Source organism: Mauremys mutica, chromosome 11 (assembly GCF_020497125.1).
Source record: "Mauremys mutica isolate MM-2020 ecotype Southern chromosome 11, ASM2049712v1, whole genome shotgun sequence".
NCBI lineage: Eukaryota > Metazoa > Chordata > Testudines > Geoemydidae > Mauremys > Mauremys mutica.
Genome location: NC_059082.1, coordinates 15,208,634 through 15,218,834, shown reverse-complemented (window position 1 = coordinate 15,218,834; position 10,201 = coordinate 15,208,634). Strand labels below are relative to the sequence as shown.

Here is a 10,201-nt window from a genome sequence, read left to right as displayed (position 1 = left end):
ATAAGCTCCGGGCGGAAGTACCCGGGCGGCGCAGTCTCCTCAGGAGTCCCTATTCCACTCCACGTCGATAGGTCCGACCGCAAGGGATTCTGGCTGCGATTGGCGGACATCCGGGGTCAGCCTGCGGGAGAGAACCACTGATTGGCTGCTGCCCTGAGTTTAAAATTTAAAGGCTGGAATTGGAGGAAGCGCGAGGATGGTAAATACAGAGACGGGTGTGATGACGTGATCGATGGGCAATGATGAGGTAATTGCCAGGGTCTTCTATGCCATCTGCCTGGCCGGGCTCGGCGACCACGTGGTGTCCGCCCTCTCCCCTCACACCCTAGCTGCCAGGACCGCAGGGATGCTGGCATGCGCTCATTGGTCTCTGAAACTATGATGTCATTGTGATGTCACTATGACGGTATCCGTCACTGGCGCACCAGAGCCTTCCTTGGTCTCCAGTGAAACAGCCCCTCGGGCCAGCCCTGTTGCTGCCCAGCTCCCTGGGGAACGTTTACAGCGCCCTCATGACCTCACATGTAGGGCTGCCAATAGTCTAACTGCACAAATCCAAACACCCTTGCCCCACCCCTTCTCTGAGGCCCTGGACACCTGGCAACCCTAGGATGGGGTGCGGGCTCTGGGAGGGAGATTGGGTGTGGGGTGGGCTCTGGGTAGAGGTAGGAGGGGGTGAGGGCTCTGGGAGGGAGATTGGGTGTGGGGTGGGCTCTGGATAGAGGTAGGAGGGGGTGCGGGCTCTGGGAGGGAGTTTGGGTGTGGGGTGGGCTCTGGGTAGAGGTAGGAGGGGGGGTGCGCTGGGAGGGGAGGGAGTTGGGTGTGGGGTGGGCTCTGGGTAGAGGTAGGAGGGGGTGAGGGCGCTGGGAGGGAGATTGGGTGTGGGGTGGGCTCTGGGTAGAGGTAGGGGGGTGGGCTCTGGGAGGGAGATTGGGTGTGGGGTGGGCTCTGGATAGAGGTAGGAGGGGGTGAGGGCTCTGGGAGGGAGTTTGGGTGTGGGGTGGGCTCTGGGTAGAGGTAGGAGGGGGTGCGGGCTCTGGGAGGGAGTTTGGGTGTGGGGTGGGCTCTGGGTAGAGGTAGGAGGGGGTGAGGGCGCTGGGAGGGAGATTGGGTGTGGGGTGGGCTCTGGGTAGAGGTAGGAGGGGGTGTGGGCGCTGGGAGGGAGATTGGGTGTGGGGTGGGCTCTGGGTAGAGGTAGGAGGGGGTGAGGGCTCTGGGAGGGAGATTGGGTGTGGGGTGGGCTCTGGGTAGAGGTAGGAGGGGGTGCGCGGTCTGGGAGGGAGATTGGGTGTGGGTGGGCTCTGGGTAGAGGTAGGAGGGGGTGCGGGCTCTGGGAGGGAGATTGGGTGTGGGGTGGGCTCTGGGTAGAGGTAGGGGGGTGGGCTCTGGGAGGGAGATTGGGTGTGGGGTGGGCTCTGGGTAGAGGTAGGAGGGGGTGAGGGCTCTGGGAGGGAGATTGGGTGTGGGGTGGGCTCTGGATAGAGGTAGGAGGGGGTGTGGGCTCTGGGAGGGAGATTGGGTGTGGGGTGGGCTCTGGGTAGAGGTAGGAGGGGGTGTGGGCTCTGGGAGGGAGATTGGGTGCAGGAGGGGGTGCGAAATCTGGGAGGGGATTTGGGAGTTGGGTCCTGGCTCTGGGCTGGGGCAGGGGATTAGGGTGCGGGAGGAGGTGAGGGGTGCAGACTCCGACTGAGCGGGGTTTACTTTCAGCAGCTCCCGGTTGGTGGCGCAGCGGGGCTAAGGCAGGCTCCCTGCCTGCCCTGGTCCCATGTTGCTCCCAGAAGCAGCTGGCACATCCCTGCAACACCTGAGGGGGGGGGTGGTCAGGCAGTTCTACATGCTGCCCTGCCTGCAGGCACCACCCCTCAGCTCCCATTGGCCGCAATTCCCGGCCAATGGGAGCTGCAGAGTCAGTGCTCTGGGCGGGGGCAGCGTGCAAAGACCCCTTGCCTGCCCTCCCGCCCCCGCCCTCCACCAGGGGCCACAGAGACATGCCAGCCACTTCCAGGAGTGGTGTGGAGTCAGGGAGCCTGCCTTAGCCCTGCTGCTCCGCCGGACTTTTAGTGCCTAAGTTTTGACTTCAGTAGCCTCCGGGAAATAGAGTCAAATTTCAGGAGACTCCTGGCAAAACCAGGAAAGTTGGCAACCCTAGTCACATTTGGGAATGAATCCCCTGAGCTGGTTGTAGGGTTGCCAACCCTCCAGGATTGCCCTGGAGTCTCCAGGAATTAAAGATTAATCTTTATTTAAATATTATGTCATGTGATGAAACCCCCCAGCAATATGTCCAGCCAAAATTGGCAACCCTGGAAGTGTTGCCAACCTTCATGATTTTTATCTCAGATCTTGCAATATTTGGTGGAGAAAAGCTTGAAAATGTGACCCCTAAAAGCACAGACTCCAGGAGGTAAATTAAAATAATCTTGCATTTAATACTTTTGAAATCTTGTGATTTTTAAAATAATCTAATGATTTTTGAGCCTGACTCCTGAGTGATGCAGTTCATGTGACTTGGGTTAGGGTTACAAAGACTAACACTCTGGTGTCATGGTGGAGGGAGGTCTTTCCATTTAAAAAAAAAAATCAAAGGCAAACAAAACATAACAGCCAGAAACAATAATCACAGACTAGTACAATGAGATGAAAAATTGAGATAACCTGAACTTCCACTGGAGGAGGGGGCAGGGTGTGAGGATTATGCCGCCTCTTAGTGGACATCTGTCCGTAGCCACCAATTTTTACTCTCAATGGCTTTGTGATCTCATGGTCATTTGTTCTCAGAACAGTTCCTTCAGCAGGGCTCTGTTTGGCTGCTGAGGTGGATCCACCACCTGCAATGTGTGTTTGCTGCACCGTATGTTATTCCTGGTCAGTGGCTGGGGTGGATGTATATTACTTCTGTCAGCAGGATTCTGGATTTCCTCAACAGAGAACTAGTGTTCTCCTTGGTTTTGTTTAGATGCTTCAGTTTTCCTATAGGCATGGCTCTCAGGGTAACTATGATGAATGACCTTGGTTTGGATGGTGTAGCTGTTACTTTGGCAGAAGACTGCCAATAGCCTTCTATTTAGAATCTAACATTCTCCCCTAGCAGGGATGGAGGCTTGGCATTCTTGTTTCTTCTACTCTAGTTTCTTGGCATATAGCTTTTTTGTAACTACTTCAGGGTTTATTGTCTTTGGCTCAGGAAGCTTCTTAGATGTTGTCATTCTGTCCATGACTTTTTGAACGATCAAGCATTTTGAGGTGTGCTGAGCTATTCTAGCAATGCTAAGTGTGTATTCCTTGAATCTGCTGGGCTGTTTGAATCAAGTTCTTTGGTATTTGTACTGACTTTTCTACTAATCCAGTCCTGACCTGCAGAACCCTCTGCTAATCCAGTTCCAGGCCCTCTACTCTTCTCCCAGTGTACTTCCTCTAGACCTGTAGAACCACCTGCTGGTCCAGTCATGTTCCCTTGCTCTCCCATGGTTCTTGTGGTCTCAGTAGCAGAATTTATTTTCGTCTTGCAGTTTGCTGCTACGATTTGGGGATCATAACAGCCTATACAGACCCAAGAGCCACAGTCCCTTCTCCCAGTTGCTAGATATTTGACTTTTATAACATTCTAGAGAGAGGCACCAGAAAATTCTGGATTGCTCTGTAGTGGGCGTGTGATTTTACTGCTGTTCTTGTTACACTGTTTTTTTCCCACTCTCGCACCCCTATTGCTGCTTTGGCATTTTCTCTCCTTATACTGGCGAGTCTCATCTTACGCGGGGGTTCCGTTCCGCAGTTAGCACGTAAAGCGAAAACTGCATATGGTCAAAATTACACTGAGTTGAATGGCGGGCAAAATCGCCTGCACTACAGGTACAGTATTAAAATGGTTATTTTTCTTTTTTTGTTTGTTTGTTTGTTTGGCCGAGCGCGTATACTTAAAATCGTGCATGTTAAATGCGCGTAAGATGCGACAGACCTGTACTACTCCCTTTGCCTTTCACCTTATGTGACTACTTTAAACATACACATGTTCCCCACTAGAGGTCACTACACACCCAAAAATCAGAGCTTGGGTCCTACGGATGGAGGTGGCTTTCTCCATCACTCCAGTCCTCACAGTTTCATGTGGAGGCCTGGCTTGTGTGTTATTAATGAACAAAGCTGGGAAATAATCTACTACTCCATCTCCACTGACACACGTTGAGGAGGGAAAGGGGCTGGGAATAAAGGAGCCCTGCTCAGCTACTCTAAAGATCCTGCAGAGCGGGGAGGAATCAGGTCCAGTGGGGGGGACCTGTTGGGGGTAGCATGGTGGGGAGGGCGGCCACTCCCTAGAGCTTATCCTCATATATCTGATATCTGACAGTGCTGACCCCAGGCAGCTCTGAGGAAATGGGACCCGAGTGGGGGTGCTGAGTCCAAGTGCATGGGATGCTGGTAGGAGGGGGATGGAGCTGGAGGGGACAACATACAGTGGAACGGAGCGTGGACTACTGTGGAATAAGGAGGAATGGAGCCTGAGGAGGCATAATATTAGCTGAATAGTGCCAGGGTAAGTGGGATGGTTAGTGAGGAGTATGAATGCAGCCAGAGGAAACAGTATACTGGTGGGTTTAGGGGGAGGGGGCAAATTAATGGACTTAAAGGGGACAGGGGGAAGGAGCTGGAAGGGCTGAGATATGGGGGTGGGAGGAATGAGGCCAGGAATGGCCACATGTTCCAGAGAATCTCTATGGATAGTAATTCCATGCTCTAATAAGAATATAACAGTAGGGATCTATTATCGACCACCTGACCAGGACAGTGATAGTGACTATGAAATGCTAAGGGAGAATAGAGAGGCTAGCAAAATAAAGAACTCAGTAATAATGGGGGATTTCAATTATCCCCATATCAACTGGGTACATGTCACCTCAGGACAAAATGCAGAGACAAAATTTCTCGATACTTTAAATGACTGCTTCTTGAAGCAGCTGGTACAAGAACCCACAAGGGGAGAGGCAATTCTCAATTTCGTCCTGAGTGGAGCGCAGAATCTGGTCCAAGAGGTAACTATAACAGGACCACTTGGAAATAGTGGCCATAATATAATAACATTTAACATTCCTGTGGTGGAAAGAACACCTCAACAGCCCAACACTGTGGCATTTAATTTCAGAAAGGGGAACTATGCAAAAATGAGGAGGTTAGTTAACAGAAATTAAAAGGTACAGTGACTAGAGTGAAATCCCTGCAAGCTGCATGGACACTTTTCAAAGACACCATAATAAATGCCCAACTTAAATGTATACTTCAAATTAAAAAACATAGTAAAAGAACTAAAAAAGAGCCACCGTGGCTTAACAACCATGTAAAAGAAGCAGTGAGAGATAAAAATGCATCTTTTAAAACATGGAAGTCAAATCCTAGTGAGGTAAATAGAAAGGAGCATAAACTCTGGCAAACGAAGTGTAAAAATGTAATAAGAAAAGCTAAAAAGGAGTTTGAAGAACAGCTAGCCAAAAACTCAAAAGGTAATAACAAAATGTTTTCTGAGGACATCAGAAGCAGGAAGCCTACTAAACAACCAGCAGGGGCCCTGGACGATCGAGATGGATAAAGTCATTGCGGAGAAACTAAATGAATTCTTTGCTTCAGTCTTCACGGCTGAGGATGTTAGGGAGATTCCCAGACCTGAGCCGTCCTTTGTAGATGACAAATCTGAGGAATTGTCACAGATTGAAGTGTCACTAGAGGAGGTTTTAGAATTAATTGATAAACTGAACAGTAACAAGTCACCAGAACCAGATGGCATTCACCCAAGGGTTCTGAAAGAACTCAAATGTGAAATTGCAGAACTATTAAGTATGATTTGTAACCTGTCCTTTAAATCAGCTTCTGTTCCCAATGACTGGAAGATAGCTAATGTAATGCCAATATTTTAAAAGGGCTCTAGATGTGATCTTGGCAATTACAGACCGGTAAGTCTAACATCAATACCGGGCAAATTAATTGTAACAATAGTAAAGAATAAAATTGTCAGACACTTCGAAGAACATAAATTGTTGGGGAAAAGTCAACATGGTTTCTGTAAAGGGAAATCATGTCTTACTAATCTATTAGAGTTCTTTGAAGGGGTCAACAAACATGTGGACAAGGGGGATCCAGTGGACATAGTGTACTTAGATTTCCAGAAAGCCTTTGGCAAGGTCTCTCACCAAAGGTTCTTACATAAATTAAGTTGACACAGGATAAGAGGGAAGATCCTTTCATGGACTGAGAACTGGTTAAGAGACAGGGAACAAAGGGTAGGAATAAATGGTAAATTTTCAGAATGGAGAGAGGTAATTAGTGGTGTTCCCCAAGGGTCAGTCCTAGAATCAATCCTATTCAATTTATTCATAAATGATCTGGAGAAAGGAGTAAACAGTGAGGTGGCAATGTTTGCAGACAATACTAAACTGCTCAAGATAGTTAAGACCAAAGCAGACTGTGAAGAACTTCAAAAAGATCTCACAAAACTAAGTGATTGGGCAACAAAATGGCAAATGAAATTTAATGTGAATAAATTTAAAGTAATGCACATTGGAAAAAATATCCCCAATTATACATACAATATGATGGGGGCTAATTTAGCTACAACTAATCAGGAAAGAAATTTTGGAGCAATCGTGGATAGTTCTCTGAAGATGTCCACGCAGTGTGCAGCAGCAGTCAAAAAAGCAAACAGAATGTTTGGAATCATTAAAAAAGGGATAGAGAAGAAGATGGAGAATATCTTATTGCTCTTATATAAATCCATGGTACGCCCACATCTTGAATACTGCATGCAGATGTGGTCTCCTCATCTCAAAAAAGATATACTGGCATTAGAAAAGGTTCAGAGAAGGGCAACTAAAATGATTAGGGGTTTGGAATGGGTCCCATATGAGGAGAGATTAAAGAGGCTAGGACTTTTCAGCTGAAAAAGAAGAGACTAAGGGGGGATATGATAGAGGTATATAAAATCATGAGTGGTGTGGGGAAAGTGAATAAGGAAAAGTTATTTACTTGTTCCCATAATATAAGAACTAGGGGCCACCAAATGAAATTAATGGGCAGCAGGTTTAAAACAAATAAAAGAAAGTTCTTCTTCACACAGCGCACAGTCAGCCTGTGGAACTCCCTGCCTGAGGAGGTTGTGAACACTAGGACTATAACAGGGTTTAAAAGAGAACTAGATAAATTCATGGAGGTTAAGTCCATTAATGGCTATTAGCCAGGATGGGTAAGGAATGGTGTCCCTAGCCTCTGTTTGTCAGAGGGTGGAGATGGATGGCAGGAGAGAGATCACTTGGTCGTTGCTTGTTAGGTTCACTCCCTCTGGGACACCTGGCATTGGTCACAGACATGATACTGAGCTGGATGGACCTTTGGTCTGACCCAGTATGGCCATTCTTATGTTCTTACGGATAGGAAATGAGGGTAAATGGATAATGGGTGAGTTGGAGCCAGAGACGGTAGAATAGTCCGGTGTAATATCTATACACTGCGGCCTGATCACAGCTGCCCTCCCCCTTCCTCCACTGTAGTCCATCCTCCCTCCCCTGACTCCACTCCCCACTGTATGCTGTGCCCTCTAGCTCCATTGCTCCTCCCTTCAGCATCCCAGGTGAGACCCTGCCTGCCTCAGTCTGGACAGTAAAATTTAGGTTCAGTCCAGATACTGATGGTTCTTCTCAGTAGAGAAACATAGAGGGGCTGGGAGGTGTATCGGGGAGGAAGTAACCGTGCAGACTGGAGCCACCTGCATGTATATGCCCAGAGGTGAAAGGAAGCCGGTACAGTCCGGTACGGCGTACCAGCACGAGCCGGTACTCCAGGCCGGACTGGACCGGTTCCACCGGCGGTGATTTAAAGCGCCACCCGAGCCCCGCTATCCCAGTGGCGGCAGGGCTCCAGCGGGGATTTAAAGGGCCGGGGGCTTCCCACAGCGGCTGGAGCCCCTGGCCCTTTAAATCACCGCTGGAGCCCTGCCACTGCTACCCCAGCCCTAGCCTGAGCCCTGCCGCCCCAGGGTAGCAATGGCAGGGTTCCCATGGTGATTTAAAGGGCCCAGAACTCTGCAGCAGCTTGAGCTCCCAGCCTTTTAATTTGCCCCTGAGCCCCAGGGCTCCCAGCCACAGCTGGAGCCTCAGGGCCTTTAAATCTCGAAAGGCCCCGCCTCTTCCCACTGAGGCCACACCTCTTCTGGTTGAGGCCACACCCACTCAGGACTCCAGCATACCGGTAAGTCCTTTAAGTTACTTTCACCCCATCTATTCCATGCTTCTCTCCAGAGCTTGCACACCCCAGTTTAAACCGGTGTCACCAGCAACCAGTTGTATTTATAGAGCAACAGAGATAAGTGTGCAGTAAACTGCCCAATCAGATTTATTATTGTCTACGGAAGCAGGTGCTTTTAATGGCCCAGGACCAGGAGCCGGTCCAGTCTGGGGTTAAGAAGAAACTACCGGCCAGAAGTAACTCAAGGACACCAGGTCTGTTAGCCATCTGCATGGAGCAAAGTGGCTCCCTAGAGAAGCTAATCCCTCCTGTGATATATGACATCGGGTATTAGACCATGGAATATATCAGATATTACGTAGCGTGGAACTGGGTATTCAGGGCTTTCTGAGTTCAACCAGAGAGGAGTGATCTGATCCGTGCAAAGCGGGCATCAAATGCGATCAGGTCCGAATGGCTGCTGTCTGACGTCCGCTTTGCACTGGCGGAAATGACCATACAAGGTGCAGGGCAATGAGAGCCGGCGGTGAGCCCACTGTCTGTATGTTGGCAAAACCTTTCTGTACCTCGGTGTCCTGCTCTGAAAAATGCAGCGGTAATAATGAGGGGTGAGATGATTCCCGGATTTGGAACTTGCTCAATGTGCTGATACATTGATTCGCAGTCTCCCTTCCGTCGAATGGACAGATAATTAAGTGATGTGGCAGAATGAATGTCATATGTAGTTCTGGGGAGACCCCATTGGAAATGTTCGCCTCCTCACCCCCCGCCAGACCCGTGAACAGCCTATGTTTGCTTGTTATCAGAGGGTATTGCCTGTCAGGCCCTTCACCCCACCCATAGTCAGTCATTTTGATGGGCTGAAGGCCACAGGAGGGCCCCCAGCCCCATGACATATTTTTGGTGGAATGGGTGTGCATGGTAGGCTGCCCAGGACTGACTGTCCACCATGGAGCGGTGTCCCGGGATGAACCAGGCCCTCGGCTGGGAGCTAGTTAGATGCAGTTGAGCACTTTAAAAGAAGGGGGTGTTTCACTCAGGAAGGTGCCCATTGCTAGCTGCAGAGAGGCCACTAACAGGTACAGCTGAAACGCTTTGTCCATGGCTAGGGTTGCAGCTGAACCGTGTTTAGCACCAGATCAACTGTGCCACTTGTTGGCCCCTGTTGTCAACAATGGCTTTGTTTTCCTAGCCCGGAAAGGGGGGTTAAGCTAGCCAGATGCCAGGCCAGTGAGCCCTGGGGAACCTAGGAGCTGCCCTGTCTGATTTGTACTTCGGGGGCGGGGGGGCGCTAAGTGTCTTGTGTTTTCTGCTGCATGGGTGTCAGTTTGGGCTAAAGCAGAATCTCTGCAATAAACCCAGCCCCGTGAGGGTGACTTGTGTTCAAACCTGAGTTTTCAGTGAATCTCCCCGGGCTCTCAGCTGAGCCAAGATTGAGTGTCATTGGCTTGCCATGCTATAGCTCCTTGTGCTCTCAGCAGCTATGGGCTCCACCACCCCTCCTTTCCCTGCTTGCTCTTCCGTGGAGTGTTGTGTTTGGCCTCTCAAAGGCCAGCACTTACTTTCTGTTAATAAAGCCTCACCCCCACAGGGGGGTTAGGACCCCACAGCGGGTAGCAGAATCCTTCCCTGCACCAACCGCCACTCGCCCATGGGAACACCAGATGGCTCCTGTCCAGCAAGGGTGCCCTGTGTGCATTTAGCGGGCTTCCCTCCAGGCCGATCCTGTCCCAACAGCTCAAGAACAGCACTTAGCGAGGTGTGACCAAGATCTGCCTTATCGGGGATTGCTTGAGGACAAAAAACAAGCTGAGCCCAGCGCAGAGTTTCTCATGGATGTCTCCTTGAAAGATGCTGTTTGCAGACTCCCTGGATTGATTGCCAGAGTCCACAGCTGCTAATGTGGCCTCCAGAGCCGGGGCTGCCCACTGGAGTGTGTCACTGAAGCCTCTTTACTTCTCTCATGTTGATCACATTA

At 50.0% G+C, this 10,201-nt stretch overlaps 1 protein-coding gene across 1 annotated transcript in view; it reads left to right on the top strand.

The window, feature by feature from the left end:
* The first annotated feature begins 30 nt into the window (after positions 1 to 30).
* Positions 31 to 10,201, top strand: part of RHCG (Rh family C glycoprotein) — a 44,913-nt gene continuing 34,742 nt past the window's right edge. Inside the window, exon 1 of the mRNA XM_044978616.1 lies at positions 31 to 247. The gene's annotated coding sequence lies outside the window, so the exon portion shown is untranslated. The remainder of the gene's footprint in view (positions 248 to 10,201) is intronic.